This window comes from Peromyscus eremicus, chromosome 23 (assembly GCF_949786415.1).
Source record: "Peromyscus eremicus chromosome 23, PerEre_H2_v1, whole genome shotgun sequence".
Taxonomy (NCBI): domain Eukaryota; kingdom Metazoa; phylum Chordata; class Mammalia; order Rodentia; family Cricetidae; genus Peromyscus; species Peromyscus eremicus.
In genome coordinates, this window is record NC_081438.1 from 27681287 (window position 1) to 27702316 (window position 21030).

General features: G+C 43.9%; 1 pseudogene; it reads left to right on the plus strand.

The window, feature by feature from the left end:
• Positions 1-32: 32 nt before the first annotated feature.
• Positions 33-19794, plus strand: LOC131898650 (small ribosomal subunit protein eS6-like; annotated as a pseudogene).
• Positions 19795-21030: the final 1236 nt, after the last annotated feature.

The following is a 21030-nucleotide window of genomic DNA, read 5'->3' on the forward strand; positions in this document are numbered from 1 at the left end:
TGCACGGTCCTCTTCAAGATGGGGTGGCTGCGGCACCTTCCGGGACCAGAAAATCCAAGGTGAGGAGAGCATTCCACTGCCAGGTTCCCTGTAGCTCGGAAGGGTAATCAATTGGAAAATTCGGGCATGGGGAGAAGGATTTCTTCTTTAAAAGAAGCACTCTTCCTTTCCTCAGGGATTTCCATTTCAATTTATAATCACCCATTGATTTCCTGGTGTTTTTTTTTTTTTTTTTAATTTCCTGATGTACAAGCAGTTTGTTTCCTTCCTGCTCCTTGTTATCACTATCCCGAGAGATCCTGCTGTATTTCAGACATTTACACAGTGACGCGATGAAGAGGACCTGATAAAGGGAAGAGTCAAGGAGTTATATCGTGTTGACTCAGCTCCATAGTCAAAGGAGGGTTGAATAAGGTCCTTCTTACAGCCCTGTGAAATGTTTAATGCTCAATGATTCTGAAAGGTAGTTGTTTATTACCAAAATGTTTCATTTGCTTACTGAGTTCCAGGCATTTGCCTAAGCTCCCGATTCTGTCACTTAAGCTTCTTCATGAGCTGAGTTCCTTCATTATCTTATTCTACAGGTGAGGAAACGGAAGGCACAAGGATTAAGTAGTCTTCAGAGTTAGTAAAGCCTAAGATTTTAGATAAAGCCTGAATGTTCCTCCATTCATGTGCGACTGTAGTTATGTTTGTTTTCATGTGCACATGGATGACTTTTCAGCTTCCAACAGAATGAATTTTACAGCTCTACAAATCTCTAGGTCCAACACCCACTCGTACACTTAGAGAACTTAATGGTTTCTGTAAGAGTTTTATGCTGGGGTTTTTGTTTGCTTTTTGATTCTTCTGATTACTTAAAGTTGTTGAAGTTATACTTGTTAATTTTAGAAGTATGGTTGCCTTGAATGTTGAGCGTGTTTTTGTTTTAGGCAGATGTTGTGTTTCTTTTGGGGGACACACTGGATGCATGGGTTACAGAAGTCGATCATATGACAACTGCTTCAGCTGGAGACGTTGCCCGGAGAAGATCTCATCACATTTGCCAAGAATCAAATGATGCTACTACAGAGAGTAAAGCAAGGTGCACAGGTACGAGGTTTGATATTACAGTGTTTTGTTTTGTTTTCTTTTGTTTTCATTACCTAACATGAAATCTAGAATGTGAGCTTGAGAGCAAGCATTACTTCTCCATGGTCTCTGCTTCAGTTCCTGCCTCCAGGTTCCGCACAAGTTTTACCCTGACTTCCCTCAATGATAGACTGACCTGGAAGTGCAAGATAAAATAAAACTTTTATTTCCCATGTTGCTCTTGGTCAGAAAAAGGAACTAGAATAGATAGTTAATCTTCATGCCAAATTTGACTGGATTTGAAATCACCTAGGAGACACACACCTCTGGATGTATGTTTTGGAGAGTAGGCTGGGCTCACATTCAGTTTCCTTTCTTATAGAGCCCATGCCACCTGCCTAAGGGTGGTACCACCCACAGTGTTGGCAAGGCCCTCCTCCATCAATTAGCAATCAAGCAAATGCCCTACAGACATGCCCACAGGCCAATCAGACGGAGGCCACTCTTCAGTTGAGGTTTCCTCTCCCCAGCCTTGTCAAGAGTCTCCTGTTGTTTACAGCTGCAGATGACAGGCTAGCTTCATGGGATTCCCCTGCCTCTGTTTCCCATCCTGACAACAGAGTGCTACCACATCCAGCTTTACACAGGTTCTGGGGATCTGAACTCAGGTCCTCATGCTTGTGTGCCAAGTACTTTACCCACTAAACCAGCTCCTTGGCCCACATTTTAAAAAAATGGTACTAGAGGTAGAACCCAGGGCTTTGAGCAAGTTCTACAAGCATTGTGCTCTTGAGCTGTATGCTCACCCCTCTTTTTATCTTGTATTTAAGACAAGGTCTCACTAAGTTCCCAGGCTATCCTTGAATTCACACTGTTGTTGTCTTGGTCACTTTTCTGTGGCTGTGATAAAACAGCATGACCAGGGAAAGACATAGAATGAAGGGTTGATTTAAGTTTATGGTTCTAGAGAAATAAACACCCATGATGATGGAGCTGAGTGACAGATGACAGGCACAGAGGCTAGAGCTGGAGCTGAGGGTTCACATCTCACAGCACAAGCTGAAAGCAGAGAGAGCGACTTGAGCTATTGATTCCCTTACCTCTGCTTCCTGAAGAGCTGGGATTGTAGACCAGCAGCAGCACTGGGCACAGCCCTATGCCACAGATTGTCTGTTCTTCCAACTGTGACAGACACTTGGTTTCTTTCCAGTCCGGGACTGTTTCCCCTCTGCTAGGTGCCAACCTCACCTTCCCTCTTCTGACTGCAGAAGCTGTCTCCAGACATTACAAGATGTTCCACAGGTGTCAGATTACCTTTTTTGGAAGCTACTGGTTTAATCCCCAAGCCCTGTGCCTCACACCACTTCCTTGCTCTCTTGTGATTGTGAGCTCTCTGCTTCCTGTATTGGCTGCCATGTCTTCCTGTTGCATGCATTCTTATCTGTCTGGAAACATAAGCCCAAGGAAAATCCTCCTTTCATAAACTGCCTTGGTCACAATGTTTTAACATCATGGGGATAGGAAAGTAACTAATACAGAAGTTAATATCAGGGATGAAGTATTGCTGTTGAAAAGCCTGGCCATGTTGTTTTTGTTTTTGTTTTAGAGGAATGTGAAGACTTTAGGACTTTGGACTAGAAAAGTGGTTGGACACTGTAAGTAGAGATTAAAGGGTCATTCTAATAGGATCCTAAAGGCAGTAGTGCTGAGAGCCATGTGGACTAGGGAGACACAGCTCAAGGGGTTTCACAGGGGAATGATGTCAGCAAACAGACTGGAGGCCATTCATGGGATACTTTGGCAAAGAATCTGACTGCCTTCTGCCCGTGACCTGAGAACCTACTTGTGGCTAAATTTAAAAAGAAAAAAAAATGTTGCAAACTTAGCATCCCATCCCAGGTATGTGCTGGAACAGAGGCTGTGATTGTTAAGATTAGTGACCTTAATGATCTGACCATAACAAACGGAAGAGTTCTCCCAGGCCAGAACCCCACACAGCACTTCTGATTTGTAAAAGGAAAAGGCCGAAAGCATTTTCTGCTCCTAGAAAGCAACTACAAACGAAAGCTGCTGCCAGTGTGGTTCAGGGAGATGAGGGTCCAACCCAAGCTGGCTGCAGAACTTGGCAGTGCCACCTCCTTGGCGCTGGCTTCAGCATGAAGGATGCAAGAGTAAAGGGGTCATAGATTCATGCTCTGTGGTTTCAGAGAACGGAGGCCAGACAGCATGTGGCAGGGGAGTCCCCACATGATGGCCCTGAAATGTCAGGACGGCCATCGTGTGAAGTGAAAGATATTGGAGGTATCAGAGCTATGGGATATCTGCCAAAGAGAGCTTCATAAAGAGGGTGGAAACAGCCTGTGAAGTGAAAGATAAAGAAGTATCAGAACTATGGGATATCTGCCAAAGAGAGCTTTACAAAGAGGGTGGAAACAGCCTGAGAAAGAGGTATTAAGCAAAATATCCCCAGGTAGTGGGTAACTCCACCCATGCACTAAGCCTAATCAAACCGAATTTAAGTCCAGGTTTTAAAATGAGCAAAGCATTCTCCGGTGGTCTCAGGGGAAGAGGGGAAACCACCAGACAAGTTTATGGGCCGGACCTTAACTACCCTGTAGGAATGGTCTTGAGTAGCTCTAGGGAAGGAGCCGACCCTTGTCAGCATTACACCTGGAAAGCACACAAGACTGGACATGACCCTAATGGCTTGCTTCCAAAGCAGCAGGCATCTGCCACCAAGATGAAGATGTGTTATTGCCTCATGAGGTAAAATGGATAGACAGAGTTAGGAAGCTTCTCCAACGGTGTCTAATTTCTTTATGAAAAGTCTTGCGGGCCGCAAGAATATATCATAGAGATTCAGCTGTGTATTAAAGCTGAACTTTGACCAGCCAAGGGTCTGTCAAAAGGCAAAGCCATTTATTATGAATATTTGGTGTTACCCAGCCTTTAATATTTCAGCTGTCTTCTGCTATGAAATCCTTGTGTGCCCAGACCTATTGGTAAACAGTTCAGCTCCCCAGACCTGCTGAACCTAAGTTACTAACTGCCCTGCTGACAAGCTGGCAGAGACATGTAGCTTTGTTTCCTGTGCTAGTGAAGCTCAGGCCATCTCCTGGCCTTGAGGCCTGCTGGTTCTCCAGAGCACTTTGACTGAGAACAAAAGAGCTTTTTACATATCAAGGTGGGAGATAAAACAACATTCCTGAGGAGGCAGGCAATGAGGTGCCCAGGGAAAGAAAAGGCAGGTATATTCTGTAGACAGGGACAGAACCGCATGGCGAGAGAGAAGAGAGGATGACAGAGGTTCCATAAAGGGTAAGCAGATCTCGAGTAGAGTTTTCTGAGTGCCAGGAGTAGAGAGTAGCAGAAATGGAGAAAGAGGACACAGAGGACGATGATGAGGCTGAGAGAATTGACATTAGTCGTTAGCAGGACTATGAGCTAGGGACCTGGATGGAACTGCAGTTATGGAGACAGGATTTCATTTCCAGAGAAATAAAGTAGATGGATATAGATATGTCTAGAGTTATTCCTCCTGCCTTGAATGCCTGGTGGAGCTATAGCTGAATTGATAGAATTTTGTCTTAGAGGAATAAAGTTAATACACATGAGAACATAGTGTATGTAGATTTTTTTCCCTCATATCCCACGCCAGATGTAGCTAACCCCCGGGAACCCTGGGTACTCCATAGGTTTTTTTGTTTTTTTTTTTTGTTTTTTTTGTTTTTTTTTTTGGTTTTTTTTTTTTTTGGTTTTTCGAGACAGGGTTTCTCTGTGTAGCTTTGCGCCTATTTCCTGGAACTCACTTGGTAGCCCAGGCTGGCCTCGAACTCATAGAAATCCGCCTGGCTCTGCCTCCCAAGTGCTGGGATTAAAGGCGTGCGCCACCACCGCCCACCACTCCATAGGTATTAAAGGCACACATGGGAACCTGAAGATGTGCAGATGAACTAGGGTTGAAACTCCACTGAATTCTCATACATTTTCAAGAGGTCCCATTTATTAATTTAGTATTTATTTATTTATTATTATTAATTGTTGTTCTCAGTGTCTGTGCTACTGGTGTTATATTTAGGAAGTGATCTCCTGTGCCAATGCGTTCAAGAGTACTTCCTACTTTCTCTTCTAAAGGGATGGCTTTTAAGAGAGCTTGCTGCTCTTGCAGAGGACCCAGGTTCAAATCCCAGCATCCACACAGTGATCAGAACTATAACCTGTAACTCCAAGTCCAGGGGATCCAAAGCCTTCTTCTGGCCTACATGAGTACTGCATGAATGTAGTGCATATCTATACATGCAAGTAAACTCTCTTTTAAAGGTGTGTGTGTGTGTGTGTGTGTGTGTGTGTGTGTGTGTGTTCCATACCTGTAATCTCAGCATTCAAGAGGCAGAGGCAGGAGGATTGCCACAGTTTCAGGCTATCCTGGTCTCTGTAGTGATAGCAGAGGGGACTGGAGATGATGTTTGTATCATGTTTTATACTGCAGAGTAGATGTCAAGCCTCACATAGTTTTCTTTCAGTTTCTGGTTTTAATTGGGTGTTGATATTTACTGGATGGAGTTTCCCTCTGAATCCTTGGGTTGCCACCTGGCTGAAATTAGTTCTGACCTGAAAGGCTCTGAGTGTGTCACAGGGGTCAGGAAGATGTCTGTGTGCCTACAGAGGAGAATGCTGAAAAAACCCTGGAGACATTTCAGTGTGGCTTCAGGAACTTCAGAAAATGACCAGAGGAGAAAAGCAGCCCTTTGCTGCTGCGGCTTGCCTGCCAGGTGCCACCTTCTCAGGAAGGTGGAACCTTAAAGGAGCAAGGACCTGGATCCTGGCCATGTGCTGACTGTTGGGTTGTCTGTCTGTATTTCCAACTCTGGGAATAGAACCCAGAGAGCTTTCCCCAGGCCAGAAAAGTGCTCTATTCCAATCTCCTAGTCCCAAGTTTATTTGTTTCTTTTATTTATTTATTTGGAGACAGGACCTTGCTCAGTAGTCCTGACAGCCTAGAGCTTCCTGTGTAGACCGGAGTGGCCTCCAGCTTTCAGTGATTCTCAGGGCTCAGCCTCCTGAGTGGTGGGGTTAAAGGTGTGAGCCACTTGTCCTCCCCCAGGTGCTTTTTCTCTCTCTTTACACTGGGGTTCCTGTAGGCTAGGCAGCTCTCAGAACTATATCCAGAGTCAAAGGCGACACTGAATTGATCTTCATTGTGCTCATCCCCTAAATATGGATCAGAACATGAGCCGCCATGACAGACCCAAGGGCCAAATTTTCATGATTATACTGATATGACAGGACACTCCTGTTTTTGAACTGCTTTTTTTTTTCCCCACAGAGCCTTGTTAAGGAGCATAGGCCAGACTGGAACTCACAATCCTCCTGCCTCAGCTTTCCGAGTGTTGGCATTACATCTAGTTTCTTGTATCTTTTGAATTTCTTAGATTTTATTTTTATTTTAAAAGTAATATACAATCAGAAGGGCAGGAACAGTAGGCAAGAACAAAAATCCCAGAAACATGTAACAACAACCACAACCCCCAGAATCATGGAACAGCAACAACAAAAAGTAAACGGAACTCCTTTTCTGGAGTGAAGTTTGAAATAAAATCAGAATGTTCAAGAGTGGTTACAGAGTTTCTTTTGAAAGATCACTGAAACATTCATTGCAAACCTCTCCCCCAGGAAACAGAAGAAAGGAAGCCCTCAACTCTAAGGAAATGCATCATCAGCTTTATCACCACGCCACGCCTCCCCCAGCCTTGTCCTGTTGCTTCAGGGTAAAGTGGAGCCTGAGTCCCCTGACTGGAGGCTACTGAGTGGCTTGTGCTGCTATTAGAATGAATGATATTAATAACCAAAGTCCTGGTGCTGGACTTAGTAGTTGGTAGAGGTGGCCCTGAGCCTACAGCAGGCCCTGGAACCCGAACTCTAAACAAAAGCAATGCAAGCAGGGCCTGTGGTGGCGCGGGCTCTGGAGGCTGAGGCAGGAGGCTCCACCACGAGTCTGTGTTTTTTAAAGGACCCGCTCCCACACACACACACTCCAGAAGGTCCTAGTTCTATTTCCAAGTATGATAAGTTTCCCCTGGCTTTTTGAGTTCTATCCTTCGCCCCAAGAAGTGACTAGAAAAGAATGTTAAAAACCAAAACAAACAAAAAGAGTCTCTTGTGGTGGCAGTGTGTCTGAGCTTCAATCACTGTTTGTTTTGCACAAGGGAAATTTATATTTCTTTGAGTGGCTCTGTCATAAAAATCTCTCCATGCATTTAAACCCAGCCTCTGAAGGCTCCTAAACCCTGAATGTATCAAAAATGAAGCTGGGTGGAAGCTGCTGTTACTCTTAGCCCCCTTTTCTTTGATAAGGTTTTGTACTGAGTGTTGGATTCATGCCAGCACCGTTTGTTGAAGATGCTTTCTTTTCTCCATTGTATAGTTTTGGCTTCTTCGTCGATAATCAAGTGTTCATAGGTGTGTGGATTTATGTCTGGGTCTTTGATTAGATTCCATTGATCCACCTGTCTGTTTTTACGCCAATACCATCAGCAATAGGTTCTTATATCAAGTTCTGAATAGTAGCAAAGAGCAATATCCTTATATTTGGGAGTCTATGGCACCTCCTCTCCTGAATTAATTTTGAAATCTCACAGGTGTCTTTCTTGATTTTCCATTTGTAATATACGCTTTCAAGGTATTCCCAAATCACTCTCTGGATATCATTAGCACATATTGTAATGCCTCCCTAGTCAACTGTAAATGTATTCATTTCAAAAAATGAATACAATAATAACATATATAAAATAATAAACAATAAAATATTTAAAAGTTTAAAAGTAATACCAAATAACTTTAGGGGAGAGTAACAAAAGGTGAAGAACTAATACATCTCATCCAATAAAAAATATTTTTGCATGAAATCTTTTTGATAGTAAATAAAAAGATACAAGCATATGACTCAATCCTTCTCTTTTGAATACAAACAGATCAGCAGCAGAATATCTGAATACTCTGGAGATTGCTAGATGAAAACATAAGGAGTGAATTTCAAACTATAACTACAGAGAAGGACCTTCTGAACAAGAATGCAGTCGCTTGGGAAATAAACAAGATTTGATGCATAAGCCAACATAACACTTAGAAGCTTCTGCACAGGTATTCTGTCTTCTTTAGAATATTCTGCATGGCAGTGTCTCCATGATCTTTCTCTGCCTGTTTGTTGGTGGTGTGTAGAATAGCTATTGAGTTTGTAAGGTGATTCTGGGACCTGCCACTTTGCTGAGACTGTTGATCATCTCTGTAAGTTTTCTGGCAGGATATTTGGAAAATGTTGTGTATAATATCATATCGTTGACAAGTAGGGATACTTTGATTTTTTTTCTTTTCCTATTGGTATGTGTTTAATTTCCTTTTAAGGCTTCATGGTTCCAGCTAATGCATCAAATACAATAATGAAAAGGACTGGGCATAGTGGACAGCACTGATTATTTTCAGATTTGATTGGGATTGATTCAAGTTCTTCTCCACTGAACCTGACGCTGCCCGTGGGTTTGTCATAGAAACCTCCATTCTATTGAGGTACCATAGGACTTTTATCAAAAAAAGCATGTTGGATTTTATCAAAGGCTTTTTCTACATCTTTTAAGATCATCATGTGATCTTTGCCTTGAGTCCATTTATGTTATTTCTCAGAATTGAAAATAATCTTTCAAACACAAAATTTTCTTATCTAGAATATAGAGTAAATTTACCTGGCCTTGATAAAAACCCTGAATCTGGAGCTGCTCATATGAAGAAATGAAACAATGAAATGTAGTATAAAAATATCAAATTGGGAGGTCAGAGTTGTTTTGTATTCACAACTGCAGAAGGCATAGTTCATATGACAGGATAAGGTGGATAAAATAATATTTGGATGTTTACCTCCACTTGAAACTTTCTGTCTGCCTAACGTCTGGCTGTGGGTCTCTGCACTTGCTCCCATCTGCTGCCAGAGGAAGCCTCTCTGATGATAACTGGACAAAGCACTGATCTGTGAGTATTGCAGAATATCATTAGGAATCATTTCACTGTTTTTTGTTGGTTTGTTTTTTGCCTGTAGTGTTTGATTCCACCCTAGGTCTCTGGACTATCCAGTCTCCAGTTCCTGGCCATCAGATAGTATAGGGCACCCACTCCCTCTCATGGACTGGGCCTCAAGTTAAACCTGCCATGGTCACGCAGTCTGTGCCTTCTCTCTCTGCTCTCTACTCTGTGTTCCCTCTCTGCTCCCTGCTCTCTGCTCTGCTCCCGCCATCTCCCCCCTCCCCCAGACCTAGCTCCCCTCTCTCCCTCACCTTTCCCTTCTAATAAAGCTCTCTGTAACTCTAGTAATCATGGCCGTGGCTCCTGACTTTTCCACCAGTAACCAGCGCCACCAAACAGTACTGTTTATCTTTCAGTAGACACTGGGTTTTATTTCTGATTTTAGAGGAAATTCTTTGAGATTCTCTCAGTTTAGATTGATGTTGGCTGTGGGCTTGCTACACACTGTATTCTATGAATGTATGTGTTAGTTTTATGCGGTGCTGTTTACCCTGTGAGAAAAAGTCATGGGGCACAACAAAACCCACTATAAGAGTTTATTAGGAGAAGGGAGGGACAGGCCTGTTTGAAAGACATGTGTGGGAGAGGGAAGAGAGGGTAATGGGATCCGCCTTTCATGGACTCCCCCAACGCATGCACATATGGGCCTACACTACACCACGCATGTGCATAGATTACGTGATCACACTGCACACAAATTACATGACCACACAGCACACAGATTACATAGGTACGGCCCAGGAAGTGACTAAGCATCTTGCCAACACATGTGAGGTCATGGGGCATGGCTAGAAATTCTATCAGTATGTCCCTATTTTAAGCTTTTGTCATGTGTGTTACAATCTGAATAATCACAGAGGTTAGGTACCTAGAAAGGCACCAGAAGGAGGAGAGAATCTTCCAAGGAAGTGAAAATGGAACACTGAGTTACTAAGTATAGACACTGTCTTATAGTGACAGGATAGGAAAAGGGATTCCAAGGAAATGGAACCAGGAAACAAGGAAAAGTTGTACTGTCCTTTCCCCCATGTTCCCCGTGATGGGATGGTTAATATCGATTGTCAACTTGACAGGATCTAAAAGTCCCTTAAGAGACTCTGGACTCCTCTGTGAAAGATCATCCACATTAGGTTAGCTGAGGTGGAAAGGATCACCCTCAATGTGGGCAACACCAGACTGAACAAAACAGACAAAGTAAGCTGAGCACCGCCCCCCTTCCCCTCTCCCTCTCCTTCTCCCCCTCTCCCTGCCCCTTCCCCACCCTCTGCTTCTTGATTGTGGATGCAAGGTGACCAGCTGCTTCAAGCTCCGGCTGCCATGCCTTCCCACCACGATAAACTACACCTTACAAACTGAACCAAAACCAACCCTTCTTCCTGAAGTTTCTTTTGCCAGGCATTTTCACAACAACGAGAAAGTAACTAGTACATTCCATTGGGAAACAAGTCCTTGTACCTCTGGATGCTCTCTAATAACGGATACCTCCAGGCAGCCTCCTCAGACACCTCTTCAAGCCTGCTTCAGGAAAAGACTTAGAGGTAGATTCTGTTGCAGTTTCAGATTATTGCCACTAGGTGGCAATATGGATCCTGCTGTGGGGTCCTAAAAATTAGGTTTCTAGCAGCCTGTGAAGTAAACGTTTAAAATGTCTCTCAACGATTTCTTTTCTTTTTCGTTCTTTCTTTCAGCAAGTGTTTCTTTTAATTTATGACTCGCTGAATTTAACTAGGGTTGATTGGGTGAGCATGAGTGTGGTCTTGGGTGACAAAACTTTTCCTGGGGGGACAGGGAACCCACAACACACCCAAGTACGGATACTACCAAAGTCCAACCTGGTGAACCGATGAGTTGTATTGGGGTTGCTAACAACAATATGGGGTGGCCGGGCGGTGGTGGTGCACGCCTTTAATCCCAGCACTCGGGAGGCAGAGCCAGGCGGATCTCTGTGAGTTCGAGGCCAGCCTGGGCTACAGAGTGAGTTCCAGGAAAGGCGCAAAGCTACACAGAGAAACCCTGTCTCGAAAAACAAAACAAAACAAAACAAAACAAAACAAAAAAAAGAATATGGGGTGAGAGGTTACTTACTGGAACAGAAATGACTCAAAGACAGCTGCATCACATGAGGAACTGTGTATTAAAAGGTCTCAGCATTAGGAAGGTAGAGTACCACTGACCTAGGTCCTAGATTTTAGGAGGTCAGAAAAAGTAAAGGACAAAAGGGAGAAAGGAGATAGGGAGGCAGGCTTCCTCAGCAATTTTCTCCTTTTTCTTTTCTTTCTTTTTTTCTTTTTGTTCTTGTTTTGGTATGATTTGGGTTCGGTTTTGCTTTGTTGTTTTTCAGATTTTTGTTGAAGGTGACTTTTCTGGTCTTGTTTTGGGGGTTGTTTACTGTTGGTTTTTAGGTGGTTTTTTTGATGGGGTGGGGATTGTTTTTGAGACAGGGTCTCATAGAGCCCAGGCTGGCCTCTGACCCACAATATAACCAAGGAAGACCTTGAACTTGAGATCCTTACCACCTCTTCCTCCCACCTCCTGAGACCATGGGTGGTCAGTCATCAATACAAGTACTCAAGACATGACTATGAACTACATTCTCAATGCTGTACAACAGATCTTCAGCATTTACCCATCATGTCTAGCACTTCACACTTTTGGAGCAACGTCTTCCCATGCTCAACAACTCATAATGAATAGATGAGACTTGGGAGAGCCTGTGTGGGACACATTGCTTGTCTGTTGGAATGAGATTAAACTCAAATGTATTAACCAGGCATGAAGTATGTGGAAATGTTTTTTTCTGAAAATCCTTCTTGCCTTCAGAAACTGAACTTTTGCTGGACCTTGCAACCAAGTTAATAACGTGCCTGGGAATCATTCAAAACTATGTACCTACCCTGCTGCCTTACTATGTACTCAGCCTGTTTAACTTGCCTTTAAAAGAACAATGTAACCGACCTCACCATGCCTTGCAATTCCCACGTAATCAGCATTTACAACCTAAGCTAAAGGCATAGCTTCAATCTTAAATTATGTACTCTCCCATGTCCCTGACCCAGAATGATGGGGGTGCAGGTTGTAATCGTTTGCTGAAAGCAATCTTAAACAAAATAAATACCCCATAAATGTTCAAAGCAACGTGTGGGTATAAAGACTGATAACAACTGTTTGTAGTTTCCTTGCTATTCTGGGCCAGGTGGGATCCATACAGTAACTTCTTACCTTGTAGAACTTTGTTAAAGACTTCTAGAGAAAGGAATCCCTCATGCTTTCTCATGCTGTGTAGCAAAGCTCTTCGTTAGGGACAGACTTCAGACACACACAACAAACAGGCCACAGACAGATGGAAGGCACAGAGATAAAAGTAGAGAATTCAAATTTGGGCTTGCTCTTAGTCTACACGACTCAAAGAGGAAGTCTCTCTATTCTTAATGCAATACTAATGCAGATGTACACATCTAGACCTAAGGAGGCTGAAGGAGGAAGATTATAAACTGATGACCAGCTTAAGCTCCATACTGAATTCCAAGCTACCCTGGCCTACATAGTGAAAATTTATTTAAAAATTATTTAAAAAACAACAGAAAAGATCAAATCTGCCAGACAGTGGTGACACACGCTTTTAATCCCAGCACTCAGGAGACAGCGGCAGGTGGATCTCTGTGAGTTCAAGACCAGCCTGGTCTCCAGAGTGAGTTCCAGGACAGCCAGAGCTATATAGTGAAACTCCTCTGTCTCAAAGCCACCCTCCCACCAAAAAAAGAAAGAAAAGAAAAGATCAAACCTATATAACACTGATATGGGTTGTTGCTGTAGTTCATGGGAGCTTTTCATTGATTCTTCCCCATTAATGAACAATGTCTGACTACTGCCAGACAAGGATCTGTATCTACTTGCCAAAATAATAAGATTTTAAAATCCTCTTTAATATTCTTTGGTAGGAATCAGTTCTGGGACTGGAGGGCATGTCTCAGTGGTAGAGCACCTGCCTAGAATCCCCCAGTGAGGGGCTGGGGTGTGGCTCAGTGGTACATCACCTGCCTAGAATCCCCCAGTGAGGGGCTGGGGTGGGCTCAGTGGTAGAGTACCTGCTAGCATATGTGAGGTCCAGTTCCTGGGTTCCATCCCCAATACCTCAAACACACACACACACACACTCACACTCGCACACACGCACACACGCACACACGCGCACATACACACCTCAATTCAGATTCCACATTTTAAGGGCTCAGCATATACATGTGACTGACAGCTGCCCTTTTGGAAAGAACAGGAATCTTAAACAAAGAATCTCTGGGCATAGCTTCCTCATGTCCAAATCTTGATCTCTAGAATGAGTCCTGCATTTCAATAACTACAGATCATGAGCACTACTGTCTACTGTTAATTGCTTTTCAATGATCAAGACTGAGTTGCCAGGTCGGAAGTCACATCTGAGTCTTTACTTAGCATGAATTCCCTCCTAGAAAAGGCCACTGTCTTGACTATGACGATTAACTATTAACTGTTAACATTACATTCTTCACTCTCTCGATGTTCTCTCCCTGCATGCTCTACTCTATGTACATAGATAAATGGAATCAAACAGTCTTTGTCCTCTTGTGAGTGGCTTATTTCATTTGGCACAGTTGTCCTCAAACTTGAACTACGTTGTGTGATGTATCAGAATGTCCTTCCTTTAAATTTTTTTTATTTTATTTTTAAGTGTGTGTGTGTGTGTGTGTGTATGTATGTATGTATGTATGTATGCGCATGCACATATGAATGCAGATATTCAAAGAGTCCAGAAGAGAATGTCAGATGCCCAGGACCTGGAGTTTAAGGCCATTGTGAGCCACCCAGTATGATACTAGGAACCAAACGCAGATTTCTACCAGTGAGTGCTTTAACCACTGGCCATCTCCCCAGCCCCGTGCCCTTCCTTTCTAACGGCCGAGTGCACGTGTGTCACATTCTGTTTAGTCATCCGTCAGGTGGTGGACACTTCATTTGGTGTCCTAATTTGTTGGTGTGCCAAAACACTGACCGGCAACTTGAGGAGAAACGGGGTTTTTTGGCTCACACAGCCCAAGGACAGCCCACCCTTGAGGGAAGTCAGGGCAGGAACTCAAACAGGAACCATGGAGGAGAGCTACTTACTGTCTTGATTCCGCTAGGTTACTTAGCTACCTTCCTTACACAACCCAGGGCCACTTGCCCAGGGATGGCAGTGCCCACAGTGGACTGGGCCCCTCCATACCGATTACCAATCAAGAGAATGCTCCCACAGGCCAGTCTGATGAAGATGATTCCTCCATTGAGGTTCCTCGTCCCTGGTGAGTCTGGTTTGTGACATGTTGACAAAGACCAACCGGTACCCTGGGGCAGTTCCATCTTTTGCCTATGATGATTCTGCTGCTGTGAACAGGGGTGTACAAATATCTTTTCACATCCTTGCTTTCAGTTTTCTAGCATTTATGCCCAGAAATGGAATTTGTGTCTCATATGGCAATTCTGTTTTTAAATGTTTAAAGGTTAGCACCATATTGCTTTCCAAGGGGTCTTCACCAGCAAGACACAAGAATTCTAATTTCTCCACATCCTTGTCTACACCCCCTTTTTGAGGTAGGGGTAGTTTCAATAGTTGCCACTGAAAGGAAAAGTATCCACTCGGGACCGCCAATACCAAGTTCTCAGCACAAAGGAGATTTATTTGCCCCAGAGGGACAGAGGGCAGGGAATAAGAGACAAGGACAGGAGATGGAAGACAAGGGAGAAGGGGAAGGGGACACGGGAAATGGGGAGGGGGATTTGTCCCAGAGGACAGAGGACTGCCTGCCTCTGGATAGAGGGGAGACAGAGGTGGCCCATAGGAAAATGGCGGTTTATAAAGGTAAGGGTGAGGCTGGAGAGATGGCTCAGAGGTTAAGAGCACTGCTTGTTCTTCCAAAGGTTCTGAGTTCAATTCCCAGCAACCACATGGTGGCTCACAACCATCTGTAATGAGATCTGGTGCCCTCTTCTGGCCTGCAGGGATATGTGCAGACAGAACACTGTATACGTAATAAATAAATCTTAAAATAAATAAAGGTAAAGGTGAAAATCCCATGTTAGGATGAAGTGTTTACTTTTAATTGGGCATGTTAATGAAGTGAACCAAAGGGGGCTTCTGATTGCTGGACTTCAGTACTTGGATAGCTAGACCTTGATAGTCAGCCTCAGGAGGAGGAAGTGGCCAAATAAGGGAATGGACCTTGGGGGCTAGCCTTAGGAATGCAAGCTAACGGATTTTAGCAAGGCAGAGGGAATGGGGGAGAAGGCTGGCCAGGGCCATGTTTGCCAGGACCAGGCTGACTAGCGTCCCTTCAGCCACCCCAACAGGTATGAGGCAGTAGTCTCTGAATTCTAGCACAATTCATTTGGTCACAGTTCCTGGAAGCATGAGTTCCTCCTTTCTTCTCTTCCTCCTCCCCCTCCTCCCCTCCTTCCTTCTCTCTCTCCTCATGTTCTTCCCCTCCCTCCTCCTCCCCTCCTTCCTCCTCCTCCTCCCCTTCTTCCCTCCTTCCTTCTCGTCCTCCTTCTCCTCCCTAGCATGATTCTGCAAGCCTGCCTGACCTGGCTTCTCCTTTCTTTCTACCCACACCCCACCCCTACCCCTTTTTAAAATACAGCATCCAGTGTAACCCAAACTGGCCTCAAACTCACTATGTATCAAAGGATGACCTTGAATTACTGATCCTTCCCCCTCCACCTCCCAAGTTCTGGGATTACAGCCATGCAATGCCACACCTGGTTTCTGTGGTTCTGGGGGTGGAAGGCAGGATTTCATGTATGCTGCACAGGCATTCGAGCATATAAAAGTTACGTTACGGTCCCCCGCTCACAAAATTACGTTTAATGACCTTTCTATGTGATTTTTAAATTTATATATTTTATATATTTATATATTTTATAAATTTATATATACTCGAGACTCATGTGAGCTAAAACTCTACCTACAGAAAATATTCAGTCACTGAGACCATCAGAGTTGTCTCTGTTTATAGAACGTCTGCCTTGGGCTGGGGAGATGGCTTAGGCGGCAAAATGCTTGCTGTGCATGCAAGAGGACCTGAGTTCATTTCCCCAGCACTGCACAGTTATGCAACCTTGGCACCGAATAATGGGAGCGCAGATTGTGAGTTCAAGGACAACCTGGGCTACATAGTGAGACTCCAGGCAAAAAAGTTTCTTCTCAAAGGCCTCTGGGCCTTGTTTTTCCTTCCAGCCATACCTCCCAGCACTACTTCTTCTCTGTAAATGGGAAAAGACTGGCTCTTCCTCCCTCCCCCACGTAGCCTCCAATGTGCGCCATGGAAATGTAGACGTTTATGAGTTGCCTTGCCTGGAAAAGGTAGTGACAGCAATTCTAGGATCCCTGCCAAGTTCCACCCTGAGTAGAAACTGTTGTCTTTTTTTCTCCAAAAATCTTCTCCAAGGTGACAAATGGGTCCTGTGGGAGGAGATAACCGGGAAAAGTGGAGGGTCTGACCACCTTGAGAGAAGTCCTTACAAAGAAAAAAAAAAGCCAGACTCCATAGTGCAGGCTTATAATTCCAGCTCCTCAGGAGGTTGAACTGAAGAATCACAAGTTAAAGTCTAGCCTGGGCTACAGAGTGAGTTCAGTGCTTGCCTGAACAAATTAATGAGACCATTTATCAAAAAAAAAAAAAAAGTTAAAGTAAAAATCGGGCTGAGGATGTCACTCAATGATGGAGTGTTTACTGAGTATGTGTAAAGCTCTAGGTTCAACCCCTAATACTGAAATAAAGTATTGAGAAATAGACAATAGATGGATCCATAGGTAAGTGGTGGGCGGAAGAAAGGAGGGAAGGATAGATAATAGATAGATGTCAAAGATAGAAAGCTTTAATTGATAAATATGTAGATAGAGGATAGATTTAGATTATAAACTGATAGATGATGATAGATCATCTATGATAGATAGATGATAGATACTTGATAATAGATAGAAGATGAAAAGATAGATAATAGATGATAGGTAGGTAGATGATAGATAGATAGATAGATAGATAGATAGATAGATAGATAGATAGATAACATCATTTTCAATGGACTAGTCCCTGGCTAGTCTCAGTTTTCAATGGTCCAGGAAAGAAATGCCCTTCTGTTGTACCCAGAGTCCCCCAAAGACCATCAAGAGACCGATCCAAATGCAAAAGCAAAGAGTTCTTATTTTAAACCTGGGTCTCTCCATCCATCTGACGCAGCAGCTGAGCAGAGAGACCCTGAGTAGCAATGGGGCAGGGTTTTTAAAATGGTTAGGGGAGGGGATCGGGGGAATTCCAACTCTGTATAGTTACAAGCTCAGGACTGGTGCTTACTTTTTTCTTACCCATTTTCTCTGACAATTAGACATCCCATTTCTTATCTGTAGGAAACTTGCTCCCTCTAACAGCTATGGTATATAATCTATCATATCCTTTAGGTGATGGCAGGAAATGTCTGGAACTCATTTTTTATGTAGCTCTTAATTGTCTGAGTCTAGGAGCAAGACGTCCCTGGTGGGTTCCCAGGGCCTAAGGGTGGAGGGGCAGCACATCCCTGGTGGGGTTCCCAGGGCTTAGGGTGGAGGGGCAGGACATCCCTGGTGGGTTCCCAGGGCTTAGGGTGGCGGGGCAGGACATCCCTGGTGGGTTCCCAGGGCCTAAGGGTGGAGGGGCAGCACATCCCTGGTGGGGTTCCCAGGGCCTGCTGGCCCCTAGTCTGACCCTTCTCAAAGATGGCTGCAACCCTGTCATCTTCTCAGTTCTTAGTCACAGGGGTTTGAAATAGAAAACCATTGCTTACGCCGTTTGCATTTGAGAACAAGTCAGTCTCCCGCCTAAGCCTCAGTGTCTTTGTCTATGAAAGGAAGGACAATAGTCTACTGAACTGTGCAAATGTCAGAGTTAAGAACCCTTGCAGAGGACCCAAGTTCAGTTCCCAGCACTTATTAAAGTGTGGCTCACAGCTGCCTCTAACTCCAGCTTCGTGAAATGTTGACTCCTGGTTTTTGGATTCCACAGGCTCTCTCTCTCTCTCTCTCTCTCTCTCTCTCTCTCTCTCTCTCTCTCTCTCACACACACACACACACACACACACACACACACACACACACGGGGGGGGGAGATAATGAGTATAAACCTTGTTTTTAATTAAGCAGCTATGTGAATTAATAATATAACACAAAATGCAAATGGACTGGCATGATAACTCAGCTACTGAAATGTTTGCCTTGCAAGCATGAGTTCAATACCCAAACTCACATTAAGAAAAGAAAAGGGACTGGGCAGTGGTGGTGCAGGCCTTTAAGAGGCAGAAGCAAGCAGATCTCTGAGTATGCGGCCAGCTCTGGGCTCAGGGTTGGTGAGAATGGGGAGCACCATTATAGTTAAGTTGACATCATTTTTCTCTGCATGGCCCTGCAGACCATTTTGACAGAGCAGAAGCCCATGGAGAAAGTGAAGACCTCTGAGCTTGAGCCCTACTCTATCTGAACTCAGAATCTATGTCCCTAAGTGTTAGGGAGACCGCTGAGCAGAAGACTGCCAGTTCACAATCATATATTCCTCACCATTGTTGGTATTTGCCCTTTTTCTGCCACATGAGCTGCTTGCTTTTCCCTGCTTCTAAGACGGCCTTCAAGGGTTCTCCTTCCATGATCCACATGTTTGTCTCAGAGTTGCCATACACAGGTAGACATGAGTAAATTGTAGCACATGGGGAATAGACATGATGCCCCTGAACCATAACATGAGTAAACAAATTTTTATTAATATTAAAGTCTAAATAACAACCCACATTGAGAACACCATAAAAAGGAGTTAAACAGCTCTTTTTTTGTGGCACCTCCTAGGCGGTTGGCTGTGTCAAGATGAAGCTGAATGTCTCCTTCCCTGCCACCAGCTGTCAGAAACTCATTGAAGTGGATGATGAACACAAGCTTCGTATGTTCTGTGAGAAGCCCATGGCCACAGAAGTAGCTGCTGATGCTCTGGGTGAAGAGTGGAAGGGGTATGTGGTCCGAATCATTGGCAGGAATGAAAAAGTTTTCCCATGAAGCAAGGCATTTTGACCCATGGCAGCGTGCACCTGCTGTTGAGTAAGGGCCATTCTTGTTATAGACCAAGGAGAACGGAGAGAGGAAGCACAAGTCTGTTTGAGGATGCATCATGGAAGCCAATTTCAGTGTTCCTAATTTGGTTATTGGAAGAAAAAAAAAAAAAAAAAAAGGAGAGGAGGATATTCCTGGATGGACAGATACTACTGTGCCTCGTCACTTGGGACCTTAAAGAGCTAGCAGAATCTGAAAGCTTTTTAATCTCTTTAAGGAAGATGATGTCCGCCAAAAATACATGGTCAGAAAGCCATTAAACCAAGAAAAAGCCCAGGACCAAAGCACTCAAGATTCAGCATCCTGTCACTCCTCATGTCCTGCAACACAAAGGCTGTCATATTGCTGCTCTAAAGAAACAACAGACAAAGGAAAACAAGGAGAAGGCTGCAGAATGTGATGAACTTTTGGCAAGAGAATGAAGGACGCCCAAGTAAAGCGCCAGGACCAGATCGCCAAGAGACGTAGGCTGTCCTCTCAGAGCTTTTACTTGTGAGTCTGAGTCCAGTCAGAAATAAGTCTTTAAGGGTAACAAATAAATGATCATGCCCTAAAAAATTTAAACAAAATTCAAGGAGATACTAAAAATGAAAACAACAATAAAAAAAAATTAGACAAAATTTAAAGAGATATTGAGAGTGAAAAGAACAATAAAAAGAATTAAACAAAATGAAAGGCAATATTAACAATGAACACAACAATAAAAAGAATTAAGCATAATTAAAGGCAATATTAACATTGAAAAAAGTACTAAAGAAAATTAAAGGAAATATTAACAATGAAACCATTAATAAAAAAGAAATAAACAAAATTAAAGGTGATATTAACATGAAAACAATGAGAGAACTAGGCATACTTAATGTTTATTAATACATATTAATATTGAAAAAACAAGGAAAAATAATGAAATATAATTAAAGGCAATATTAATATTAACTTTGAAAACAACAATAAAAAGTTTTAAACACAACGAAAGGAGATACTTTCTCTAAAGACGGGAAGGACAGCTGGTCCTGGGTGGAACTCGGCAGGTCATAAACAATCTCAATCTATGTCAACATCAGGCAGAGGGAAAAAGGGCTCTGGTGCACCCAGTTGCACAACAGAAACTAGAAAGAGCCGCCCAGCATCTGGAACATCTGCAGCCACTTCTAGAGGTGGCTGTGCATCAGTGGGCAGAGGCTGGTCTGAAGTTTGAAGTGGTACTGGTCCAGCTTCTGGCACGGTTGGTTCCCCAAGGGCCAGGTCTGTGTCATCTTGGGTTTTCAGAAATTCCCGGGGCTCTGCCACAGAAGTTGGTCCCACATGTAGAGTCTCCACCATCCCTAATGCATCCTGCATGGGTGCCTCTGTATTAACTTCCCTGAGGAGTCCATCATCTAAGGTAGAAAGAGATGAACCATTAGTGGAAGTGCCCTAGAAGTTTCCATGATGGGGTGAGCTTCCCAGAGATGGCCTTGCTGGTTACACAAGGTCTGTTCATGTCAGAAAATCCCCAGTCCCCTCTCCCCACAACAGGACATCTCACCCGACAGGTGTCCAGCTCTGGTTCCAGGCGGGATATCTGGACAATTCCCTGGTATAACCCATCATCGAAATTACCTCAGCCTTCCTAGGAACCTACCCCAGGCCTCCTCACCCATTTTACAGTCCTGCTCCTCCAGCGCCTCCCCTTGGAGAGTGAAGTCTTTTGCAGGCTCATCGGGCCATAGATATTTCACGAGCCTCTTGGCCACGGCAAGGTTTGGAGACCT